A 25,811-nucleotide genomic window follows, 5' to 3' on the forward strand; every position below is an offset into this window, starting at 1 on the left:
AATCATAGTACGGATAATAATTGATGACTTACTGCTGTAACAGCAAGGGTTGGATCGGGGCATGAAATGGATCGAAAACAGGAAAAATGTATTTTATACCAAGAAAGAAACCCGGGAATAAGATAGACTTATATCTAAGTTAGAGTTATATCTGGCTGGATGGATGGATACATAAATAGATAGATACATCCCGCTATCCTTTAATAGTTCTCTGTGGTCTGGGGTAAAAGAAATGGAGGTAAACAAATATAATACATTCAATAAAGGAGCCAAGCACTGATATAACAGAGAGTAAGGGAAATATGACAAACTGTCTCTTTTTTCTTGGAGGAGGATGAAACAAAGTTGGAACCAGAGGTGTTGTAAATGTTTTCCAGCAACAGGACAAAGGCTGAGTGAGAGAGTGAGCGTGTGGGTTCCTTGGAGGAACAAAACAGCATGCCAAATTGTTGATTTAACTTCTGTTCTGAAAATCCTCAAATCCATGTCCCCAAGCATACAGAAGTGATAAAATAGCAAAAAGAAAGCCTCTTGGTCTGCATCCCAAACCAGTACAAAACAAACCAAAACAGATACATGTGCATTCACCTTCCTTTGACACACACACCATGACATTGTGTTTAATTGGGAACTGTTAAATTAAGGTCAATCTACACATCTGTCTCTGAAGCAGAGCCCCTTCCATTGTATTTGTAATGGAACAGCAGAGGTTATTTAACTAGTAATAGACCAGGATGATTATGGTTTACAAAACATTGTAAGGATTAATTTCAGGTTGACTGGTATAGATTTTATCTTTAGATTAGTTAAACTAGTCGGCATTTATAATATGAAAAAATCTGGACTCATTCAGTAAACATGATTTAAAAACGAAAGCCCTCATAAAACCAAAGTTGTTGTAGTGACAGCTAGAGTATAAATGTAATACTCATCAAGCTCTAAATGCGAGTACAATTTGCTTCCATGAGTAAATAAGGATGACTACATTTATTTTTTCCAGAAAGCTATGTGGCGACACATACAGTATGTGGAATACACCTGAAAATAGGAAAATATTTCATCGAGAGACAGGGACTGGCTCATCTTTAATAATATGCTAGGTGATACAATGACCTGAGCTGTTTGTGTCAAATATACAATAAATAAAATAAAATAAAAGAATCTGCTAAGATAGTCATGGGGACATACACATTTTCTAATAAAATTTTAAAAAATGTAGTTTCATTGCAATTAGCAGGAGTGGCAAAAAAGTAATTTTACATCCTTGTTACAGCAATTCCAAGGAAATTCTGCCCTCTTCACTTTTACTAATTGGGTGGACAAGCACTGCATCATTCATGCTCAGAATTAGGGACAAAAACCAGATGAACAGTTTCTTTCTGCACAGCAATATTTATCCATTGCCTGCGTGTGATAAAGTAGACCCTCAGTGAATGTACATCCACAGGCATGTTTTGCCATTCACAACAATCTTTTAATATTATTACTGACAGAACCAGACACTATTTTCAACCAGCTGCCTATAATCAGCCTCTGTAGGCTTGTAGTCACGTGACTGGCTCATGAGAGCACATGCCCATTTGTAAACTGATTGAAAAGCTTTTCTCTCCCAGAGAACCACAGACTCTCAGCATGAATGAGGGAATGTGAGAGAGTGGTGGAGTGGAGAGAGGGAAAGGTATACTTTGGAGGCAAGATTCATGACATATCATGACATACCACTGCAGCCTCAAATCCCAGGCAGATGTGACCTCAGGTCATGAAGGTAAGAGAGAGATGCAGAGTAAAGGCAGATTGTTTGGCGAAATTAGATGCGGAAAGCTGAGGGAGGGGAACAGTGAAGAGCACTTTAACTGAGACTCCCACAGGACTGAGTGCACATGTGGTGAGTGCATGCCATTTCCCAACTCTGTGTCTCATAACTAACCCTACAAACAAGTGAGCTTGAACTCACTGCTGTGGCCACGACAAACCCCATAGAAGCAACAGCAGAAGGTTGTTAGGGACTACTGATAGAATTGTTTAGTTTCTTTTTACAAATTTTCTTAGGGATGGACACTGTGATGCATAAGCTAGTCTCACACCAGCCTAATTCCATAAATACACATTTACAAATAAATCTGACACAAACTTTCAAGGTGTGTTGAAACTAGTAGAATTGTGTGATAGATTTCTTTCCCAGCTACAGAGGCTGTGGATATAAGTGGACAGGGCAATTTGATTGTTGAAAAAAACACACTGACTGTGTCCAAACTCCTGTACTGTCATATGTCAGGAACTTACTTCTCAGCCACTGATGAAGTAGGTTCAGTAGATATGGATATATATGTATGAATATGAATTGGCTCAGTGGTTAAGGCTCTGGGTTACTGACCAGATGGTCAAGGGTTCAAGCCCCAGCACTGCCAAGATGCCACTGTTGACCCTATCTTTGCCAGGGGTGCCATATCATGCTGACCCTGTGCTCTGACCCGAGCTTAGTTGGGATATTTGAAAAAAAATATTTCACTGTGTATATATACAAAAATGTATGACAAAATAAAAGGCTGTATGTATATAATAGTATACACAAAATATGTACAGTAAATAAATACATTCCAGAACATGCTACATCTGACATGTTGGCTTTGCCCTGTGTCTTCTTTGACCTATGAAAACATTGAAAACGTCTCAGGTTACTTGATTGTAACCCTTGTTCCCTGATAAAAGCAGAACGAGATGCTGCGCTGAGTTAGCGCTTTGGGAACAACTTAAGGTGTGACCAGCTGTGAATATGTGTGCAACACATCAGTGAACATTGATTGGAATTTATAGCCTCTGCCGGTGACATCATTGGATGCACCTGAAACAGGGCTATAAAGAGATGTGTCACAGGTGCATCGTCAGGTATTTTGTCGGAAGAGCAGTCCTGGGACATCCCAGTGCGGCAATGAAGCTCAGGATCTCGTTCCGCTTTTATCAGGGAACAAGGGTTACAGTCAAGTAACCCGAGACATTTCCTTTCAAAAAGCTACACTTATGATGCTGGACTATTGAATACCCACGCCGCCACACTGTGGTTGTCTAATAGTTGCCCTAATTTACGTCACTGGCTAGTGCGGTGGACATAAGTCTGAAGGGCACAGACTGGACAAAGTCTGTGAAGTATTTACTGCTCCGGCATTGTAAACGGCAGGGAGCAGAAGGTTTCGAGAGTGACCGGATGTAAGGTTGAGAAAGGAACCTTAGGCAGGAAGTCAGAGTGAGGGTGAAAATTTGCATTAGCCATTCCTGGGTCAAAATCTAAGCTGGCTGGCAAGACAGATAGAGCCTGCAGATCCCCAATTATTTTTAGAGAGGTGATTGCCATAAGAAAAACCATCCTGAGAGTCAGACGTTTATCAGATGCTGACTCTAGAGGTTCGAAGGGGATTTCAACCAGACCCTCAAGGACCATTGCTAAGTCCCATGAAGGGGTCCTGGTCCTAGCAGGAGGCCTCTGTCGCATAGCTCCATGAATGAAGCGAGCGAGTAGAGGATGTCCCCCCAACGTCACCCCGTCAATCAAAGCATGGCAAGCCAAAATGGTGGCCACATAGACCCTGTGAGTGGCGGACATGTGCCTGCTGACAATTTTTCCTGCAGAAAGTCCAGAACTGAAGCAATCTGGCAGTTAACTGGATCTGCATTATGTTCACTGCACCATCTTTCAAAGACACCCCATTTATTGATGTAACTTCTTCTGGTAGAGGGAGCCCTAGCACTTAGAATGGTCTTGATAACTTCAGGTGAAAACCCAGTGTCCCTCAGTTGGTACCCTTCAGGGGCCAAACATGAAGATTTCACAGATCGAGCCGGGGATTAAATATTGTCCCATGCGCCTGAGACAGTCCAAGGAATCGCCCAAGGCGAGCCGTCGAGGAGAGACATTATCTCCGAGAACCATACCCTGTTCGGCCAGCGCGGCGCTATCAGTAAGAGGCAGGACCCTTGCTGGCGAACTCTGGCCAAGACTCCCGGGAGCAGAGAAACTGGGGGGAAAGCATACAGGCACATTCTGGGCCATGTATGTGCCATCGAGTCCAGACCCAGGGGGGGCTGGGTGACTCAGAGAGAAGAAGAGGGGACATTGCGCTGTCTGTTGAAATGGAACTGGAATTAGTTGTTGGCCTCAATGTAGGTGGATCTCCAGATCACACCCACCGATGGTGTAGACCAATGGCAGCTAGGTGTTTAGAAGTCTATAAAACATTTTCTGAAAGTTCGCACTGGCGAGCTGTTACGAACCACCAAATCAAACTCAAAAATGCATAATTTTGTTCTAAATGACGTCAAACCCATTCGTTCTTTGGTTTCGTAGGAAGTATGCAGGGGCCTTATTTTATTCACCCCTTCTTTGCCGGGTTTAAATAAGCTGATTGCATTTGATGCAATTATTATATATATATATATATATATATATATATATATATATATATATATATATATTGCATAGCAGCAAATGACACATATTTGGACACAGGTACAGTCTTTACTATCCCTATAACCCTAAGCCCAACAAACCCTCATTTTAACTTTAATACTTTACCTGCAAGCTAAGCAGATAAATACAACTATAATGTCATGTTTGTCCTTAAAAACTTGCAAAAAGGAATATCTCAAAACTTTAAAAAAAAAAAAACTTCTGTATATTCTGGTTTGGGTCCCTGTGAATACTTCCACATACTCCTTATCTTCATAGATGTGCTCTCTGTCACCTTCAGTCCTCTTTTTCAATTAGATTTTTCCTCCCCCTCAGCGCAACAATCTGATTTCTGGACCAATGAATAACTGTATCTGTGGCCAAGTGACCTGGGGTCATTTGCAATTTCCTTCTCTTACATATTTTTCAGCAATTCTCAGTCCATTCCTCACATTATCACCACTCACACGGATTAGATGTCCCGGTCCCAAAGATGATAGACTGGCCTTGTCAAGGGCAAAACATAATCATAATTATGGTGCTTTGATTATGGCACATGGTCGTGTGAGACATATCCAGATGATGAATGAAGCTGTCTAGGCAGCAGAGTCCATTCAAATTCATTGTGTCACTGCTCAAAGGAATGTCTCTTGGATTCACCATTTGATGTGCGAACAATTTCTCAAAGGCAAATCGCATCAGCTCACATAAGGGTCACGAGAGTCAAGAGTTTTGAGAAGCTGACAAATCTAAGTGACCTGTTATGACCTGAGTAAAAATACAGAAACACTTGTTACATTACAATGCTAAGCTGAAAAACTGTAACTGTCATTTCAAAATCATAGATGTGACACTATAATACAAAAAGGATCTAAAGAGTATGAGGAGATGAACAAAATAAAATGTATTACCTTCGCGTATGAATATTGATTATGTGACATCCTTCACCCAGTAGGTCTGATTGGCTGAAAGGCAGCATTAGCCATAGCAGGCTTACTGCTGACCACTGTCCACTACTGATGCTACCATTTGACAGAGGAATCTGCTTGGTCTTAATGTAATTTTTTGCGATGTCTGTGTACAAATTTTGCTTGTGACGATATAAAAAAAAAGTGTGTGAGTGGTTGTGTAATGGTGTAGAAGAATGAGCTGCACAGCTGCTTGGGTTGATCCTCTCTCTGTCAACAATCAAAAAATCTCTCTCTTCCCTCTTATCAATGTAATAGCACAAGATTTCAGCCTCTATGAAACTCCCACCCTCTCTTCTCAAAATCTCACTCCATTAGTCATGTCCATTAGTCCTGTTTCCTTGCTTTGCTCATTTTTCTTTAAAGAACATAAGGAGAATGTCTAGCTGTTTCGTCATTCTGTCTTCTCTATCTCAGCCCAGGGCGGCAAATAATTTGGGGCTATAATCACCACTGAGCCATTGAGTAATACATACTTGCACCTGTGCTGTCCTGGTGAGCTAAGGGGCTGCAATACTTTTGCCAGAACTGCATGTGTGCTATATGATGTAAATCGATGCAATAGTCGATTGTATTAAAACTTTTGCCAGAACTGCATGTGTGCTATATGATATAAATCGATGCAATAGTCGACTGTATTAAAAGCGTCAACCCTAGTTCAAACCTGGCTGACTGACTCTTACTTATACAATATGGCCAAAAGAGTGTGGACACCCCTTTCTTATTAAGTGTATCCTAAGAGGTCAGTGGCACAATGTAGCACTGTCATAGAATTCCACAAGTCAAATGGTTTACTGAGTTTGGCATGGAAGAGCTTGCACATATCGCTGAGACCTCAGTCCCACTGAACAACTCTGGGATAAATTGGAACACTGGCTGAAAGCCAGGCCCAACCATCCAACATTAGTGTCTGTCCTCACTGATGTTCTTGTGTCTCAATTGGAGCAATCATATTCCAACCTTTAGCAAAAAGCCTTCCCATGAGACTGGAAGCTGTTATAGCAGGAAAGCAAGGTCCAATTCCCAATTAATGCCTATGGTTTTGAAATGAGATGTTCCACATGCACATATGGGTTGAGTGTTCAGAGGTACACATACTTCTGGCCATGTATTGTACTTCTTACTCAAAATGAAAATACTACATTTGTGTACCTGTAATACTTTAACTATATGCAGTCTTCTTGTTTAGAAATATGGTTTTGGCATTGATTTATTATTTCAGTTAAAATAATATTATAAAAAATGACAGGCAATACACAGCTGTTCAGACAACAAACAGACAGCTGATCAAAGGCAGAGGACACAGCAGAGTGCAGAGGTCTCGAGACCTCGTTTTTTGTTTCAAACTATATTTAACTTGACAAAGAGAACTAAAAAATCTGTGTTTATGGCTAGAAAGGCTGAAAACCAGAGATGCATGACACACCCACAGTGCAACGCACCAAAAGTTTCCATCTCTGACGCATATGATACACAAGCCCGGTTCTAAATCAAAATCACTGAGGGTGCTTCTGAAAATAGTGTTTTTTTTTAAAGATGAAATAATTTAACTGCTACTAAATCAATGTATAGAAAATATTTTTAAATGTACAAACATTTATTGCTTAATATTTTCTGTGCATGATCTGTCTCTGAAAATGACAGCAAAATGCTGTGCCTACAAATTAGAACATACTGATTTGCAAGATCATACACGTTCATGCGTTTTGATGCAGGGATTTTGTGTGTTGTGTGGGATTCAAGGAAATCTGCTTTGCCAATATAGAGGCTTACATAGCCTATTCAACTGAGCAGGGGTGTGCATTTATTTTGGTACAGGGGCCACATAACATGGAAGAGAGAAGATAAAAATTTCTGCACAGTTCTTTTAGCCCAGAAATAGTAGTGCACTCATTCTAATGCATTATGTTAGAAAAACTGAATAAAGGTGGGGTACCATTAATAATTATTTATTTTACCATCTATGGGCCATACTTAAATACAATGGTAATTTATTATTCAATTTAACACTCTCTGCATCAGGGTTCAGTTTTAATAGTAAAATAACATATTTGGAAATGTTTGATGAAAAGGAGACCCGTTTACTTGTTTTAATCTCAAAACATCACCTACCCATTTACGCGCTCAGTGGGTTATGATGCGGGTCTCGTCAATGCTTTGTCCGCAAATGGTTAGGAATCCCATTCAGCATACAACAGAATAAAACAGGCTGCATGACAATGATTACTTCCAGAGTAACATTTGCATATAGATGTGTGGGATTTCAACATTTTACTAATTTTACACAAATAAAAATATATTCCTCTCTTGCTTGCTTTTGCTCTCGTGCCATTGATTACCAGTCTGTGTGCAAATGATGAGAAGATCTATTTGGATTTTAATAGTTCACTGCTGAAAAGTTTTACTCGCAGACTTAGTAGAACTAAAAAGTACATGGAGCCTCATGATTGGACACGGAATGGCTGTATTACACATTTCCTTGAGCAGAATATCGCACTACCGATAGTAGTTTTTAATAAATATGGAGATTTTAGCCTGTTAGTCACTGTCCAGCTTGTAAGCCAATGGTTTAAAGCTTATTTCTGTATTAAACTGTTTGTATTATGTGGGAAGGCTGATGAACATCTTTTGGCCTTGACAAGCATTAATTTTCTTGCAAGGTCATCACATAACCTACAATAATTTGCAAAAATACAGTGACTAGTCCTCAAGTCTGAAAGAAATGACTCATAAAACCTGTTTAAGAGGAGGATTTAAAGGTCTGAATAGCCTTGGTGGTGTAAAAGAATCGGATAAGAACTCTTGGCCATTAAATGAGAGATTTACAATGGTCTTGCAATGGCCTTTCTTGATGTGGGACTGCGCATTGCAGACATAGTAAATAACTTGCTCATCAATATTTTCTCCCAAGCCTGATAAGGGGTTACAAGTCATTCTGAGCTTTATATATATAAAATACATTAATGTGAAGAGAGAGGTCAGTTAGTTACATTTCAAACATCTCTCTGTTCGAATATATCACTTTGGCCCTGAAGGATTGTTGGGATGAATACTCATTCTTATTTTTACTAGAGGTCACAACAAATGTAAAACAGTGAAACCTACTCACTAAAATCAGTTGGGTTAAAAATGACCCAACACATAGCAATGGTGGGTTGATATAGCACCGACCCATTGTTGGGTTATTTTAACCCAATGCATTGGGTAGCAAGTTCTACCCAATAAATTGGGTTATAAAATATTTTTTGTTGCTTTAACCATCCTAGTATTATTGGTACTATTATTATTGTTGACATTATTATTATTATTATTGCTGTGTAAATAAATTATAACGCACAAGTTACAAATATCTCGAAAATGCTTTATTTCCATTAAATTAAAAGTTGCAAACATTTTCATTAATTAAGTAAATTGTTGCAATCATGTTTCAATTTACAAGAACCACCACAAATAAACAAGTAATAAATAAATAGGCAACTGGCAAGGATGAAGATGATGATCATGGAGAGACGAACACAAGTGCAGTTTATTAAACAAAAGTGAGATCTAACTAGAAACATGAAACATAAACATGAACATGACTAAACTAGACTTGACACAAACAAAACATGACTTGACTTACAAAGTTACATGGTGCAACCAAAACATCCTAGAGCTCAACGCTCTAAAGACAGTGGAGATGGTTGTGGACTTCAGGAAAAACTCAGCCTCACCTGCACCTGCCCCCATCACCCTCTGCGACTCCACAATTGACACTGTGGAGTCTTTCCACTTCCTGGGAACTATCATCTCCCAGGACCTCAAGTGGGAGCTGAACATCAGCGCCCTAATCAAGAAAGCACAACAGAGGATGTACTTCCTGCGGCAGCTGAAGAAATTCAACCTGCCAAAGTCAATGATGGTGCACTTCTACACAGTCATCATCGAGTCCATCCTCACTTCCTCCATCACTATCTGGTACACTGCTACTACTGCCAAGGACAAGGGCAGACTGCAGCGTGTCATCCGGTCTGCAGAGAAGGTGATTGGCTGCAATCTTCCGCCGCTCCAGGACCTGTACGACTCCAAGACCCTGAAGCGTGCTGGAAAGATTGTGTCTGATCTCTCCCACCCTGGCCACAATCTCTTTGAATCACTCCCCTCTGGCAGAAGGCTGAGGTCCATCAGGACAAAAACCTCACGCCACAAGAACAGTTTCTTCCCATCCGCCACTTGCCTTATCAACAATGCCCGGTACCCACCCTGACACTCTCCACACTCCACCTCTGGCACTACATTTCACTGCACTACTCTGCTCTTTTTATTTTATACTTACTTTTAATTGATACTGTGTGGACATATTTATATTTATATTTATATTGCTTATATTTTTATTCTTGTTCATATATTTAGAGACTGTGTGAACGCACCTACAACACCACAACAAATTCCTTGTATGCGTAAAAAACGTACTTGGCAATAAAGCTTTTTCTGATTCTGATTCTGATTCTGACATTAACAATACTCCATAAAGGACAATGGCAAACATGATGGCTAAAATACATTGATATGGGTAACAAGTTAACAAGATCACCAATGAAAATACAAGACTGAAAACAATATAACAAGACAATGAAACATGAACCAATAACAAGACAAGACTAATAAACAAAGGAACCAATGGGTGGTACGTGGCGAGATAGGGCGTGCGGCATGGGATCAAGGCAGAGTCCGGGGGTGGGTTGGGGCATGAGAGGCTCGAGGGGTGGAGCCAAGGTGGAGTCGTATGGATGGAGGCGGGCCTGGACCATGGAGCAGAGGCGGGCCTGGACAGGTGAGCAGAGGTTTGCTTGTGAAATGGAGCAGTCTGGGTTTCGACTGAAACATGGTGTGCAGCAAACTGAAGCTTGGCTGTGACAGGGCATGGAGCAGTCAGGGGTTTGGCTGAGAAATGGCATGGAGCAGACTGGGGTTAGGCTGTGATATGGCATGGAGCAGTCTGGAGCTTGGCTATGACATGGCATGGAGCGGTCTGGGGCGTGGCTGTGACATGGCATAATGCAGAATGAGATGTGGCTGTGATTCTGCGCCCCTGAATTCACCCCGTTAATCACGCGAGTAAATGCGCCCGCTTTGCTTTGGTCAGACTGCGCGGATGACAGCCTACATTCTGTGTTTCATTTGTTTCTTTTTTCTTTCAGAACAACACGTAATGTAATAAGGAAAACACCAGCTATTGACTAGGAGAAATAAAAAAATGGCACTCCATGTCAAAAAGGTTGCCAATCCCTGGTATAATATCTTGTTGAGTCCCATTTGTGTATTATATAATTTAGTGCCTTGCATATTTCAGCTTTGAAGTATTTTAATGTTACACTATAAAAGTAACAATATACTTTTCTTTCAGTTGATGAAAAACTGCCGAGTCTGCAACACCGGATAATGAGTCTTAAAGCTGAGGCATCTTACAATTTCTTTGCGCGTCGGCCAAATATATGAAATATTATTTATGATTTCCAAAAAAAAGTGTCAGGACGAACACAGAAAGTGAGGGGGAGCATCCCAATTAATAGTTCATACGCCACAGTTTAAAATACGCTGGATTTATAGTAAGTGTTACGTCGGTAGCCAAGTGAGCAGCAATACAGCAGACCCAAAATTAAGGGGAAATTCTTTAATTACTCAGCTATTATTGTATGTTGATAAAGAAAATGAAAAGCATTCATATAACGTGATTTTATTAACTTTCCTCTGAATCTTCTGTTGGCAGTGGTACTGGTCGACCGGTGAAATTTAAAATGTCCTCACGAGACCAATTTAAATTTTAACCCAACTGGGTGCGTTATTATAGAAACAACCCAATAAATGTTAGGAATAACCCAACAGAATGACCCAGTTTGTTTAACCCAGCTATTGGGTAAAATAAATAACCCAACATTTTTTTATAATAGTAATTTTTACACAATGCTATATAGGCAATTGGCTATCAGTGTACTGACCGTAGCCTTGCTTACTTTGACTGGAGTGCCAATGATAAATGTATCAAATTAAAATGTTTAACTATGCTTGAACATTTGTATGGTTTGTCAGAACTTTTACTTATTTATTACATTTAGATTTACTGGGACAGTGAATATCAATATACATTTCTGTATATGCGCCAGTTAATTTTCCATTGTAGTACCTTAAAGCTCCCACAGGGTATGATCTTTTTTCAATGTACACATTGGCAAAATTATAAAAGATAACTACCTTTTACTGGCCTATGTTTTTTTAGCAAACTAAAAACAGGCAAAACAGACTTCCTGACTTCCAATTTTCTATTGCACCTGTATCTGTCCATTTTTCTCTCAACTGGTTGATGTGACAAAGAGTGAAAAGTGTGAGTGTCTAAAAGAGAGTTTAGCCAGGCGTATAGTGGCTGTTTTCACTCTCAGTTTGGCACAAGCAGTTGGCTACAGTTGAGTGCTTTCCTGACAGACATCAGAGGAGCTGTTAATTCTTGAGCTCATCTCTGCATGAAACATGAAGGCCTTCCCTGACACTTCATCACCTCACAGATCAGACAAGGACCTCTGTCTCTGCTGTTTTGACAGTAGTTTGGTGAGTGCAGGCCTAGGGGAGCAATGGGCCTTTTGTGGTTTGTTTTTCTATAGTGAAATTTAATGGAATGGCAGATTCCATCAACTGTAGAAAGACATACAAAGTTCATGAGGCAAATTATTGTAGGAAACGCTTATTTGTGTCTTTGGTCTGCTGTTAAATAGTTGTTCACAACCAGTCAAAACAACTTGATCACAGAGGAAATTGGCATGCGGCTTCTGATCTGTTTATGAACACTGAAATTGACCCCACTTCCCAATGTACTGACAAGCATCACCCCCCCATCAGCTATCTTTGCATCAGTTCAAATGTATTCACCTTACCCCATGTCGCATTCACCCCAAGACATGCGTTCTGGTCAGAACTCCTCTTCCAGAGGTAGCCTGCAAAGTTAGCAAAAAAAACGTAATGCGGTGGGACACTGGCAAGGAGATCGAGGCCATTCGTTTTTTATGAATTTCAAAGTAGGAGATGCTTCAGTACTGTTGGCTACTTTTCTGGCTAAATAAAAAATATATAATGAAATGTATGTGTTAGAATCATTTTAATTAATCTAAAAGCTTATTAGAAGCATTTAAGCATAATAAGCATGAAAATGTTTTAAGATTATGAGAGTCATGTGTATCCAAATTTTGGTAACACTTTGCAATATGGATCCATTTGCTAACATTATCAGCAACATAAATTAAACTTTAACAAACAATGAACAATACTTTTACAGTATTTATCTTAGTTAATGTTCATTTCAACACAAGATAAGATTAATAAGATTAATAAATGCAGTAAAAATATGTTGTTCTTTGTTAGTCGATGATACCTAATGCATTAACTATAACAAATGTTTTATAACAAATGTTATAACAAAAAGTGTTACCCAAATGTTTGACTGGTGGGGTATTTATAATGGCAAATTATGTGATGACGTCAAGAGCTGCAGGATGTTGCAAGAAACGATGTCAGGGCACCAACGCACCGCTCAACGTCAGCGTCAAGAACCGCTTTGACCTCTACATGATAAGCATTGCCTGTAGCGTCATGGAAGGGCAAATTTACGAGTTTGCCAGTCAAGAAATCGGGAGGTGTGCACAGTAAACATTTATTTGGAGAAGAGAAAAATGGCAATTGTTTTGATACAATCGTAGCAGAAAGTCATAAGAGGACTTTTTTTATGTTTAAGGATGTTCATAGTGAATATAAATTAGTTTAAAGAGCTGAGGTCTCAGGATGCTCAGAAATACTTAAATCCTAAATATTTATTCCAAACATTCCAACAAATTATGCAAACATTCGCTATCTCTTCATAAATTTCAACAGTTTTAAAAGTATTTCTTGATGCTTTGTACACATTAGTAAAAACGTGATTGAAAACCAAGACGTTGTAATGTTGGACCTGTCGTTACAAAAATAGACTTTGCTGTGTTTACAGTGTTAAGTTAGACCTGTCATTGCAAAGAGTTTTGCAAATTGTCCCATAATTATTGACTGGTGCTTTGAAAAGTCAGAGGCAACAGGGTCGCAACTGAAAGTTGAAATTGAACTTGCTTCCCTCAATAGAGTTTAATGTATTGGGCAATGCTGACACAAGTGGAAGCCCTTTAAGTAACAACAATTATAACTCAGGGTTTTCGAAACTTATATACTAAAATTATAATTTGCATTACATTACATTCGATTTTAGGATAATATTTAGGGCTACTCATAACCTAGTTATCAAATGTGTGTGAATCTAATAGAGGAGAGCCAGAACATTGCTTGTCCCCTGAATAAAATATCAGAGTTAAATGCCATTACTTTGGTATTTATCCAGTTTGCTGAAAATTGGACTGATTTAGAGTTTATGCACTGGGCAGAGTGACAATGAGAAATTTGCATTAATTCAAACTGGAAAATTATTGACTTAAAGCTTTTACCACCCAAGAACTGACGGGGCTGAAATTCATTTTGGCTCCTGGTTTTGCTGTCCATCCTATCGGAAGACAATTTCCAGCAAGCTTCAAAAGCTGGCTTTGTGCAAGATTAGCTCCACTTCTGGGAAGGTGATGAAAGCAAATGTCTTACTGCTGTTTTTGCTTTGCCATGGGTGTGTGTGACAGAAGTAAGAGAGAGAAAGAGGGACGGAGGGTGGGATGCCTTTGGCCCTCTTCGTCTTTCAGGTCCGACCCATCCGGTTTCATGGCAGGCTGTGAAAAAAAAGGTGTTCTTCAGATCTGTCCACGCAGCACAGATGTCCTCCTCCATGTCAGAGAGGCTGACGGATTTCGCTAACGAGGGGACGCCTCCAGGTGAGACAGGCTCGCTCGTGTTTGCATGGAAAATTTTGCAGAGATCTAATCCTTCCTGGGGTCCTGTGGTTCCGCACCAAGTGTGGCTTAGAAAGATATTTTATAACTGGGCTTAACATCCACTATACTGTGTATTTCTGCTGTAAAATGAGAGTATTTTACTTTATATCAGGTTTCGTTTTAGCCTGAATGTCTTCTCATCCTACAATTTAAACTCCATGTGCTATACATTTAAGTCCTAAGTAAAGTTTTAAAAAGTATGTCATGCCTCTCTCTTAAATAAATGGACATTTATGTGTGAACTTTGAGATCAGCACAACACAATCCTTCATGGCAGGGTATTTGCCTTTTTAAAGAGGCAATTTTAGAGAAAAGTTGCATGCTTTTATATTGTTTGTGTCTCTGCTCAGCTTTTAATTTTTTGGTTATTTACCTTAAAATTGTTCTCAGTATTTATTTATTTATTTTTACTTCTAAAGAAATAAATAGCCTAAAAGTTTTGAAAAATATGTATAAAATCATGACCACTCGCATGAGATGAAGACTCCAGTCACATCAGTAACCTTAAAAAGCTGTTTTATTCTACATGGAGAGGGTTCCCTCATAGGGGCTGCCAAGTTAGGAGCCAAATACTACTTGCTTGATCTCAGTAACCACCCTGTAATTGGATACTTTACTCTTTAATAAATCATGGTCGGCTGTGAAACGTGAAATTGTTCAATGACATTGGTAACTAAAATCTTTTGCTTTTGAATGATGCTACATCCACGCCCCTAGGTGTCCAAGTCATAGTGACCAGCAAAACAAAAACAAAAAAATACTGTGTGCACCTTTTATAAGTACTCAGAGCTCAGGGTGTACGACACGCGCCATTCTCCAAGCAATTTAAATCAAGATGAGTATAGTATGAGTAGATATTAAAGAGTGTATGACTACCTGCAAACACACCTTAATGCCCTTCATATTGAAAAATGTGAATGTTCGATGCCTCCTTAAGTACTTTAAATATAATCACATTATTTTAGAAACACTGAATCACAATTTGATTTTAATCACAATGTAACATATTAGACACTAATGGAGGATCGTAATTGTTCATGTTTTGGGGGCATCTGTTTGGTCAAATCTGCATTTTTTCTATATTTAAAAGTAGTTTGGGTGTCTCACTAGATTCATCTCCATTTTGAAAACAACATGTTTGATGTTCCTGCCTTTTGGTGAAAGTCAAGTCAAGGTGAAAGATGTTGCCTTTGCAATAATTCATGATTATCTTCAATCTGAGGTTTCTGAGAATCTGAGAAAATGAGTATCACTGTAAAACAGCATGAAAGATTCACGTATGTTATAACAGGAAGAAGGCAAACAGGTTGTGTAGTGTTAATTAAATCCTATAATAATCATAATAATAATTCCTTACATTTATATAGCACTTTTCTAGGCACTCAAAGCGCTTTACATAGTATAAGGGGAATCTCCTCAATCACCACCAGTCTGCAGCATCCACCTGGATGATGCAATGGCAGCCATAGTGAGCCAGAACACCCACCACACACATGGAGATTATTAGGAGGCCATGACAGATAAGAGCCAATGGGGTGAATTTGGCCAGGACACCGGGGTTATACCCCTACTATTTAGGAGAAGTGCCCTGGGATTTATAATGGCCACAGAGAGTCAGGACCTCAGTTTAATGTCTCATCCAAAAGACAGTGCTATTTTACAGTATTGTGTCCCCATCACTATACTGGGGCATTTGGGCCCATACAGACCGCAGGGTGAGCCCTCATTGCAGGCCTCCCTAATACCACTTCCAGCAGCGACCTTAGTTTTCCCCAGGAGGTCTCCCATCCAGATACTGGCCAGGCTCAACCCTGCTTAGCTTTAGTGGGTAACCAAGCAACCTGAATTCTGAAACACATTCATCCTGGAATATTTTCAGAACTCTAATAATTTGGAAAACAGCCAATAGAACACTAAACTAGAAGGCATTGACTGACATTGCTTAAAAGCAAGGCCAGTTGAATAAAAAAGAAGATTAGACACAGCAGTACAGGTACAAGTTTGTACTACTTTATACCTATGCAACTGTTTATGTTAGTGCTTGTGATGTGATGTGATTGCTTATAGTATGTAATACTGCATAACCTCATCTATTAGATAAGCTTATACCTAAATGTAGCTGTCCTATAAAAACAATGCATTCATTGCTCAAAAAGGCAAGTATAGTCATCTTAAAATGACAAAGGTGGACAGGGTAAAGGTTATGTGCCATTCTGTTGATTCACAAGTTTGACCTTCATGAAAATGTTTATTTTTATTTTTAGAGGGATCAGATGATCACTACTTCGAGGCCATAGTTGGGGGTAAGTTTCCAAATATCCCACAATATGCCCAAAACTCCCTCGGATATGTACAAATAATGTACATAAAATGCATTTGGCAGACACTTTTTTTCTCACTTGAAAGTTGAGAGTTTCTTCAGCAATCAGTTCTATATCATAGATCTTCATAGGTCTGAATACTGTTTGAGGGACACTGTAGCTAAAAATCAGTCAAACAATGACATAATCTCAAAATAAATAAATAAATAAAACTTTAAACCCCTATATAACCAAAAATACTGCAGTGAATGTCCCAAAAATAAACAGACAACACCTCTGTAATTTCAGTCTTTCCATATAGCTCCTGCCAACTGATATTTTTAAAGCATCAAATATAACTTTTCTTTCTGTGCTTTAGTTGTCATTGCTGTGTTGGTTCTGGTCCTACTCCTCCTCCTGGCAAACATTCTGCGATACATGTACAAGCACAAGGGCACATATCATACAGATGAGGGCAAGGGCACAGAGTTTGCAGAAACAGCAGATGCTGCTCTTCGTAGAGACCCAGCAAAGCAAGGCGCTATCGATAAGAGCAAGAAAGAGTACTTTATTTGAGACAATATATTCCTTTTTTAGGCATCATATGACTATAACTTCTATAGGCTAAAATAATGTCTGAGTTGTTAATTTCATCCTGTTCATTTGAGCAGCATCTTATCTGCCTCTGAGTTCCCGAAAACACAAAGTGTAGGAGTATTATGACATTCCTATGTATTTAAATATCTGAATTTTAGGGAATAAATAGGTAAACTGTTTATATATTTTAAATCTTTGTTTTATTTGTATTTGATGCTGAATGTTTGCACCAAACATTAGCACAGGAGAATGTGATGGTATTCAGGTGAAGGGAAGGAAAACCATTGGTGTTATTAGACAAGATTTGAATCTGAATGGCATGTGACATTTTAAAACATTTAGTGTGAATAGTTCATAGAACACTGTTTATAAAAAACAAGCATGTAAAATCAATTTGTCTCATATATATGGCACAGTGCTAGAATCCAAGCATGAAACTCAATGGCAGCATTCCATAATATGAGGAGAGTAACATACCCAGAAGACAAGCATAATGTTGCACATAATTGATGTATATTATACACAGACAATAAGAAAAACAGTGGGGAGGAAAGCCATCAGGCTTTTACTGGTAATGTGTCTTTTTTCCGCAATTAATAAAATATGTATTGTGGTTCTACTCTTGCTGTGGTGGCTGTTTTTTTTTAATCTGAAGAAAAAAAATTCTATAGGTGAAATTGTAAAACAGATATACTTAGTTAGACTGTTGTATTAAATATCACTTGTCAGGGTAGGGAGGGTTACTTTTGAAATGTATTCCACCACAATTTACAGAATACATGCTGTAAAATGTAATTTGTAATGTATTACATTAGATTACTCATAGTCAGTAGCATATTCTAAATACTTTGGATTAATTCTTCAGCACTGGAAGATTTTTTCACTTGTTTTGACTGTAACAACTCTGCCAGTGCAGTACGACAAAATACACATGTTAAAAATACATTCTCTGAAAAACATAAATATCTTATGCAGTGTGGTTTCAAAAACAAGATTAATTAAATTGATCTTGTTTTAAGGATTTTTTTATATTTTTACAGGAAAACAATACAAGCATTATTATCAAGAATATGATTTTTGACCTAATATCAAAGGTCTTACTAGAAAAAAAGAAATTATGATCCAACATGAATTTTCTTAATAAAAAATATGATTGTGCCTACTAACATGTGCATGTAAAATGGCTAGAAATAGATTTTAGCCTAGTGTAAGCTGACAATTTACACAAGGTTTATTTCTATTCCTTCTGCTCCAAAAATACTTCAAGCTTAATTCTCTGTCTGCTCGTATGAATGTAACACATCATAAGAAAGTGTTTCAACGCTGTTCAAATGCACTTTGGATCGCATCATTTATATGTATAAATGTTTTCCATCTGAAAGGACTAAATATTAAATGAAACAAATAACAATAAAATGCAAAGTAATCTCTTCAGTAATCCAAATACTTTTTGAATGTAATTCTAATTACCAACGATTTAAATTGTAACTGTAGTGGAATACAGTTACTTTTATTTTTTATTTTAAAAATGTATTCCCGTTATGTGTATTCCGTTACTTCCGAAACATGTCGCTTGTAATCAGAGACAGCTAGCAGAGTTTGTGGGGAAATCTTTATTTGAGGACAATGTATACCAGCTTCTCTCTGTAATCAGATGCCTTAGCTGTTAATTTAAGGTATTGTAACTGGGTTCAGTGGAGAGGAGGAGGAGGGAACCAGACGAAGAACCAAAGTAATGTTTTTAATAAACTTAAACACAAAGACACACAAATGTAGCTCTCTCTCTCCCGAACAGCCACATCTCGTTGCACAAATCCCTCTCCTCGGCTGATTAGTCCAATTGGGGGCCAGGCGTGCATAGTCACGGCCCGACCCCGCCCTCCTCCTCGTCACACTTCTCCCTTATTTGCCTCAGGCTGGGAAACCCCCAGTCTTCACGACAGCCCCTCCCTGGCAAATTCCCCTTAGGAAGGTGACAGGGACAGACCGAAGGGGAGGACCATGACTGCAGTGCCCATTTCAAAATACTGTTGTCAATCTTACATATGGCACCTTTAACAGAATTACAATAAAACCATCAAAGTATCCAAAAAGGATCACCCATTTCACATATGTGTGTGCGAAGGATGAGCAGCACCGCTGCGTGATTTCATTGGAGAAATGCTTTGAGATTTCATTGTATCTGTACTGCACATCAAACTGTAATCTGACACATGCTGGTCCGAAAACTGGAAAATGTTGTCATTGGAGACTGTATTGGAGGTAAGATGAAATAAGGTGATTTTTACAATGTCAGATACCAGTTTTCTTAAGAGCTCCATTCATCCACAAATGCTGTTGTTTAAATGGATTAGCTAGCTGCCTTTGTTTGCGGATGCAGTCAAAGTTTGTTTTAAACAGCCCTAACAAAAGTGTAGCTCTGATCCCAGTGTCCTCCGTCAGTGTCATTGATTTGTTTTTGTTTTTTGATGCATTTGAAACAGCGTCACAAGAAAAATGTTTGATACTAGATGACGTCACTATAGGGTTACGTTTGTGAGTGCGAATGCAAGTGGGAAAAGTCTCCTCGGGTGTCCCATTCCTGGAAAAGTGCCAAAAGTGAGGCATTTACCACTGCAGTGGTGTTAAAAAGATGGACTGATATGTTAAAACATTAAAACATTTACTTCTGTGTTGCGTATATGAGAGAAAGTCATACGGTATTGAAACAACATGAGGGTGAGTACAGTAAATTATCACAGAATTTCCATTTTTGAGTGAACTATCAGGAGAACTGTCAAACTCTGTGAACTTGTTTGAAGACAGTTAAGAAAGGATGAAAGGGATGACTTCATAAAACATTCAAGTCTGAGTATTGTGAGAGGTGATAATTGTGTCTTCTTGCACATCTCACTCCTGTTTGTGGACTGTTAATTATTGTGTCGTCAATATTAATTATCAAAGTATAAGTGATGACAGGCAGTCTGGCCATTACACTAAACTGTTTTTTTTTCTCACTTGTTAACTTCATCAAAAAAGCCGCAGCAGAAAGCTTTAGTGGTGAGGTGTGCCATTAATCAAGAGTGCTGGATGGAGGATGAGGGGGGGTGAGAAGGTGAGATGAGATTTGGTGCTCGGGGCTTATTTTCAGCATCAATCCTTGAAGCAAAATATTAATCTAAAGAAAAATATCTCACACTTGTGTCAGATTCTTGTGGTGTAGCACACCTCCAAAGTGTCTGTCATTTTCATTTTGTTGCATCAGCATGTGTGCCAGCCTTTGAATAATATGCACTGTATGTGGTAAAAATCTCTCAGAAAAGATGTTCTCATTTAAAAATAATTAATCATGTCACACATCAAATGAAATCATATTTATAGCCCTGAAATATAACTGTACCTCCTACTGCTATAGGCCTACGAAATGTCTGCATGAGATAAAAGTGAAAGACCCTATGAAATCAAAATTAGAGTTTTGTGGATTTTAGTCCTTGTGTGTTTGCTTCTAGGCCATCTGATGGAATCAGTGAACTATGAGGGCAAAAAAGTAGAATGCATGCTTTTGAAAAGTTTACCTAGGCAACCAAACATAAAAAACAAAGCGTAAAGATCACCAGTTTAACCCTCACAAGAACTGTTGAGTTTTATTTTTAGTAATGTTAATGGAGATGTATAACAGTCAAAGCCTAACTGATCAATTAATTATGAACATTTAAAAAACAAATTCTGTTATCTCTGGTGTTGAAAACCGTATGACTTTACCACTTCATCACTATTCTACGTGCTCATTCACTATCTTGTGTGACTAAACAAATGTTTGCACTGTCACCAAATGGAAATACAAAAATAATTACCTGCTCCAGAACACTGAACACTCCTTTCCGTTGGTTGGAAAAACATACCGTCACAACCCTAATACATACCTTTGGTTGAGCCAATATGATACTCAATCAAACACACAAAGCAAAGTTTTCATAGTGCCACAGTGTTCACCAGCAGCGTCTCTGAATTAGGGGAAAGGTAGCGCTGTTATGCAAAATGCATAGCATCATCATTAATTTATTTTAAGAAATAATATAATTTCCACATCTTAAACTTGTTTTATGTCCATTATACAAGGAAAAACAATAAATAATTATATTGTTATTAAGGTCTGTTGCGATAAAGCCTTTTAACCATTTTCATTTGCAATGTGTGGGGCTTGCCCTTTGTCCTCAGTGTTAATCAATGGAGATCTGGAGAACAACATGCGCATGTGCAACGAGCCTTTAATGATGGCCCGAGGGGCTCATTTGCCTTTGCCCCTAAGTCAATGAAAAGCTTCGATCATATGTATGTCAAGCTGTTGACATGAGCCTCGGAGATGACCGCTCTTGAGTACACACCTGCATAGTGTACTTCATTGGTAAGTTTTAAAAGCTAATTTTATTAGGGCCCAAGCACCGGCTGGCCGGTTCTGACAAGTCTAGAAGACGCCTCCGTAGGACCTCCTCCTCAGTCACTAACCCGCCCCCCGCCAGGTGTGCGGTGCAAGGTAAGTGGTTTGAGTCTTCTCTCAGCACCAGAGCCTCGGGACGCGTTTTTACCTCCCGACGCCGCATTACCTACTCCGCCCTGATGCGAAGCCCTGCCTAGCACTACACTCTCGTTCTACTGCCCACTACTGCCGCTACTCTCTTACTCAAGAACGCGATAGAGCCTGTCCCTCCAACCGAGATGAAGAAGGGTTTCTACAGCCCTTACTTCATCGTACCCAAGAAAGGCGGCGGCTTACGACTGATCTTGGACTTGCGAGTTTTCAACCGGGTTTTGAACTCCTGTTCAAAATGCTCACGCAAAGACACATTCTAACTTGTGTCCGGCATCTAGACACAAGGTCTTGGGTTCACAGAAGTAGACCTGAAGGACGCGTACTTCCAGGTCTCAATATTGTCTCCACATCGACCATTTTTATGGTTTGCGTTCGACGGCCAGGCATATCAGTACAAGGTCCTCCCCTTCGGAATGTCCCTGTCCCCTTGCGTCTTCACGAAGGTCGCAGAGGCAGCCCTTGCCCCGCTTTGGGAAGCAGGCATCCACATTCTCAACTACCTCGATGATTGGCCCACTCGCAAGAGGCACTATGCGCCCACAGGGACCAGGTGCTCAGGCAACTCAGCCATCTAGGGCTTCAGGTCAACTGGGAAAGATCAAGCTCTACCAGTTCAGAGCTTCTCTTTTCATAGTCTCAATGATAGCGTGCCTCATAAATGAGCGTGTGCATTCAGTGCTGAATTGCCTCTCGTCGTTCAAAATAGGCACTGCAGTCCCTCTAAAACAGTTCGAGAGTCTCCTGGGGCATATGGCATCATTAGCCACGGTCGCACCGCTAGGGTTGATGCATATGAGACCGCTCCAGCACTGGCTTCAGACTCGAGTCACGAGATGGGCATGGCGCCGCGGCACATACTGTGTTTACCCCCCTGTGATCTTCACCTGTATCTCTGTATCATGTGATTTTCACCCCCCTCTGCCATCAGTTATTCAACCCCTGGACAGAAATCTGTTTCTTGTGGACAGGAGTCCCCCAGCAGCAGGTGTCCAGGTGCATTGTGATCACCACAGATGCCTCCAAATAGGGTTTGGGCATCGTGTGCAACGGGCAGGCAGCCGCCAGTTCCTGGTCGTGCCCGTGGTTACATTGGCACATCAACTGCCTAGAGTTGCTGGCTGTATTTCTTGCCCTGCGGAGGTTTTTCCCACCGATCCGAGGCAAGCACGTCTGGATCCGTTCAGAAAGCTCCACGACGGTAGTGTACATGAATCGCCAAGGCGGCATGCGCTTGTCATATGTCACCACTCGCCTGCCATCTCCTCCTTTGAAGTCAGCACCGACTGAGGTTGCTGTACACCAGTCATATCCCGGGCAGCCGCAACGTGACAGCGGACACACTGTCGCGACAGGCTCCACTCAACGGAGAGTGGAGGCTCCACCCCCAGGTGGTTCAGCTGGTCTGGGACCGTTATGGCAAAGCACAGGTAAGACCTGTTCACTTCCCAAGAGAAATTCACATTTCCAGCTCTGGTACTCCCTCAGGTCGGAGGCAAGTCCGCTCGGGACAGATGCGTTGGCACACAGCTGGCTCCAGAATCAGTCGATCTAAGTGCCCTCTCCCAGAAGACAGACCTCCTGATTGCACTCACTTCGATCAAGAGGGTTGGAGACCTGCAAGCTTTCTCAGTCAGCGACACTTCCCTGGAGCCTGGTCCGGCAGACGCTACGTGCCCAAGGTTCCTACGGCCACCCTTCAGCCTGCTCCCATGCTTGTCACGTTGCTTGTTCCCACCCCCCAAGGATGCCAGGAACCTAATAAAAACAATATGACGTATTAATGGGGCATCAGGGAGGGTTACGTGCAGTCTGACACTCATGCTCTTTGGCATGCTACAGCTTGCTGCACCAGCATCAGCAAGTGGTTTAGTGTAGGTGGCGCTATTGAATAGGGACCCCCTTGTGCCACAACTATCGACACAATGTCGAGTGAGTGACAGAAGGGGAACGTCTAGGTTACTAATGTAACCCCCGTTCCCTGATGGAGGGAACGAGATATTTTGTCCCCCTTGCCACAACACTGTACCAAGCTGCTGTAATGGCCGAGCCTTATTCTCGGCTCCTCAGTGCAGAACCTGACTGAAAACATGCACGATACCTGCCTTTTAATTTAATTCTGTTCACCAATTTGGCATTGGCCTTTTTCATATTCAGAGGTATCCGAGGCTCCCAAAAGAAGCCCATTGTGTCACTACAATCGACACATCATCTCGTTCCCTCCATCAGGGAACGGGGGTTACACTAGTAACCTAGACTATTTTTTGTTGTATGTAAGTTATCCATGCACCGGTTGATTTCAAAACACTCTCATAGTGGAATAGGCAGGATTTCTATGACTTTTCTAAATTTTGATAATTCATATGATATTGTGCGACTGCACTTATTTTAATTCCCCCGACATTGTCTACAGCCAATGATGTGGCTGGACACCATTTACATCTAATACGCCACAGTTACTTGCTTCTGTCACACACAACAGCTTCCTATCATGTTTACACACTCTAGTAATCGGTTAAGTTTAGATAAAGGGTGAAGGTAAGGGCATAATACTTAATAAGTATGTCATTAACAACTCATTTGCGAAACTCGTGCTTCCGCATTAGACATCCGGGAATTTGCTTGTGATGAAATCGTTAAGTTTATGAGTTTATGAGAACAAATCGTGCAACATCGAAATAGCCACCTCATAAATTATGTACTACTTTTCATGAGACTGGGTTGGTTGATTTCCTCAAAAAGCGTGAACACCAGTGCTGTCGTAGGGTCATAATTTCTGGTGGGGCACAAACAATCAATAAACCCGATTTTACTGATTTTGAAACATTGACGGATATTTCCAAATGCTGTCTGTCAAATTTACAGACCTCAGAGAGGCATTTATTGGAAATAATAATATAAACATAGTGTGAGTGGCCGACTGACCCAGCCCGTGCCTGGGCTATCCTATTGACACTACCCCGTCCTTTCACGGAGCCCCGTTCACAAAGTGGATGCAAGATTCCTCCTTAATTATGAACACTATTCCCCCTTGGACACTGTGGCAGGGCGGAGGGTGGGGCCGGGTCGTGATTCTACACACCGGTCCCTTATCAGGCTAATCAAGCCACCAAGAGGGATAAAGGCCAACTGCGGATGATTGTGCGGGAGACAGAGATAGTTTACGGACATGTCCGTCATATGTGTGTTTGTCTGTTAAGTTTATCATTTATAAACTATTATTTATATTGTCAAGCTGGTTCTCGCCTCCTCCTTTCCATTGACTACGTTACAGACACTTTATTACCCCATTTGGACATTTTACATGTATTATTATTTCCAATAAATAAAATATAAAAATATAAAAGTCGTACATAATTTATGAGGTGGCTATTTCGTTTATCTCAACTTAACCGGTCAGTAGAGTGTGTAAACATGATAGGAAGCTGTTGTGTGTGACAGAAGCAAGTAACTGTGGCATATTAGATGTAAAGGATGTCCAGTGATGTCATTGGCTGTAGTCAAATGTGCATGGATTACTTACATACAACAGAAAATAGTCTAAGAATGAAAATGACACTTCATCTTTACACAAACCTTAAAGATTAACAGGAATGAGTAATTCAAACTTAAAATTAATTTGATGCATTTTATGCAGTGAGTCAAATCCGACTAAAAGCAAATTTTTATCTGATACAGCCCTGTATAAACTTTTTTAGGAATGTCAAGAGTAACATTTTAAAATGTCAAGGTGCATATAATTTGCATGTCTTTCAACATCTGGAAAAAATATTTGGGACATTTATTGTGTATTTCACAGCACAAGTGAAAGCCAGTGATGTGCTGGTAGACCTGACACTTCACATGCTTTAACACACCTGCCTGTCAGTTTCAAGTGAACTGTAACACCTACTCTTAAAGGTTGATGTGTGTAGATAGATCTCCCGGAGCAGGACTGATCACCTATGTTGAGGATGTATTTCTTCCCAAGATTAGTGGAATATAATGGTGTGCATGTGTTACAAATGCACAAAG

Source organism: Xyrauchen texanus, chromosome 18 (genome assembly GCF_025860055.1).
Source record: "Xyrauchen texanus isolate HMW12.3.18 chromosome 18, RBS_HiC_50CHRs, whole genome shotgun sequence".
NCBI lineage: Eukaryota > Metazoa > Chordata > Actinopteri > Cypriniformes > Catostomidae > Xyrauchen > Xyrauchen texanus.